The sequence below is a fragment of the Borostomias antarcticus genome (genome assembly GCF_949987555.1).
Source record: "Borostomias antarcticus genome assembly, contig: scaffold_1017, whole genome shotgun sequence".
NCBI lineage: Eukaryota > Metazoa > Chordata > Actinopteri > Stomiiformes > Stomiidae > Borostomias > Borostomias antarcticus.
Window position 1 is genome coordinate 1 of NW_028176737.1, and position 2,500 is coordinate 2,500.

General features: G+C 53.9%; 1 pseudogene across 1 annotated transcript in view; it reads right to left on the minus strand.

The window, feature by feature from the left end:
• Positions 1-97: 97 nt before the first annotated feature.
• LOC311328174 (transformation/transcription domain-associated protein-like) overlaps positions 98-2,500 on the minus strand; it is a 10,698-nt pseudogene continuing 8,295 nt past the window's right edge. Inside the window, exons 10-12 of the transcript in view lie at positions 1,890-1,910; positions 1,113-1,236; positions 98-210 (exon numbers count right to left, since the gene is read on the minus strand). The product of the transcript in view is annotated as a transformation/transcription domain-associated protein-like (transcript). The remainder of the gene's footprint in view (positions 211-1,112; positions 1,237-1,889; positions 1,911-2,500) is intronic.

A 2,500-nucleotide genomic window follows, 5' to 3' on the forward strand; every position in this document is an offset into this window, starting at 1 on the left:
AGTGAATCCGCGGGTCTGAGATCAGTCTGTCTGACCGCCGGACGCTACGGCTCCCGGCCGGCGCTCATAGCGGCTGTCCCGGGTCAGCGTGACTCACCATGAACATGCGGCTCCACTGAGGGTCATTGAGCGTGGCCTCCATCATGAACAGCTCCACGGTCTGGGAGGGGTGACGGGTCAGGAACTTGATCAGGGGCTCCCTGAACGGACCTACCAGCCTGGGGGAGGAGGGGGAGGGGCTTAACACACACACACGCCCTATACACACACACACAGCCTATACACACACATACCCAACAACACACACGGCATATACACACACACACAGCCTATACACATACACACAGCCTATACACACACACACCCAACAACACACACGGCCTATAAACACACACACACAGCCTATACACACACACACCCAACAACACACACGGCCTATAAACACAGCCTATACACATACACACACACCCTACAACACACACAGCCTATACACACACACACACAGCTATCACACACACACATCCTACAACACACACACAGCCTATACACACACACCCACACAACAACACATACGGTCTATACACACACACAGCCTATACACACACACACACACACACACCCTACAACACACACAGCCTATACACACACACACACACCCTACAACACACACAGCCTATACACACACACACACACCCAACACACACACACTCAACAACACACACAGCCTATACACACACACATCCTACAACACACACACACCATCCTACAACACACACAGCCTATACACACACACACACACCCAACAACACACACAGCTATACACACACACAGCCTATACACACACACACACACACACACACACCCAACAACACACACAGCCTATACACACAACACACTCAACAACACACAGCCTATACACACACACACATCCTACAACACCCACACACATCCTACAACACACACAGCCTTTACACACACACACACACCCAACAACACACACAGCCTATACACACACACACCCTACAACACACACACACACCCAACAACACACACAGCCTATACATACTGTACACAACACACACACACACACACACACACACACACACACACACACACCTCTATGAGCATGGCCCTCTCAGTCTTCATGACCACCTCCAGCAGAGGTTTGACCAGCGTCTGAGGGGCCGCTGGGATCAGATGGAACAGGTTGATGATGGCAGAACAGATCTTCATCTCCTACGGGGGGGGAGATAGAGAGAGATAGAGGTGGAGATGAGGGGGAAAGATGGAGAGAGAGAGAGAGAGAGGAAGTAGAGAGTGTTAACCTCACTTTAGCCCCCCCCCCAGTCTAGGACCTACAGACAGGACAGACAGACAGGCCGGCCAGCACTGTGGAGAGACAGAGTGGGTCTCAGTTACAAAACCGAGGCTATATTTGGGACGCGAATAAAGATGAGAAATAGTGCCATCGTCTTGGTTACGGGACATTTTCACGGTCACGGTAAACAACGCTACATCCGGCAGAATCTCTCCGTCTAATGATGCTCAGGATCCAGCAGCAGCGCGGCGATGAGGAACTAAGGAGCTAACGGGGGCCGTGACGAGTCGAAAATGGGAGTTAAATGACAGTAATGGGGGGAAGGGGCTGTGATTAAGGACGCCCGGGGTTAGGTTAGGTTTTGGGCCGGGGGAGAACATCTCGGGGAACCACACACTGATGTGAACACGGAACACACAGAGAGACAGAGCAACTCCACCACCACTACTACTACCACCACAACGGTTAGACTAGGGGGGTTCAACCACACAACAGCCAGTGATGGGGGGGGGTCACCACCGGGGGGGGAGGGGAGAGGGGGGTGGGGGCGCCGCCTCGGGCCCAGTCTCACCTCCACGCCTTCCAATGCAGGCTGCGCCGGAAACGGGGGAGGGGGGGGGAGACCAACGGGGAAAGATTCGTCAAAAGCAGCTTGCGGTGTAGGCAGGTGTGTGTGTGTGTGTGTGTGTGTGTGCGTGCGCGCAATTTGGGCATGTGAATGAGGGGGGGGGGGTGTTGGATGGATGAAGGTGTGTGTGTGTGTGTGTGTGGTGTGTGTGTGTGTGTGTGTGTGTGCACGTTATCGTGACGTTTGAAATGGCATTTTTCAACATAACAATGACTTCATATCCCGTCTTCTGAATCTGATACAGCCTCCGATCCCTCAAAAGGCATTCTTCCCTCCTTCCTCCTCCTACCTCTCTCTCTCCCCATCCCCTCATCCCTCTCCTCCCCCCTCCTCCCCCCTCTGCGTGGCCTGGGGACCCCGGTCTCATCGAGGGCCCGGGCCCTGCTGTCAGTGTGTTAGGAAGGGAGGAGGAACAGAGGGCCAATTTACATCTCATTACTCCTGCCTCTCAGCAGAGCTGAGGGAAGAAAGGAGAGAGAGAGAGAGAGAGAGAGAGAGAGAGAGAGAGGGGGAGAGAGGGAGAGAGAGACAGAGAGAGACGGATGGAGAGAGGG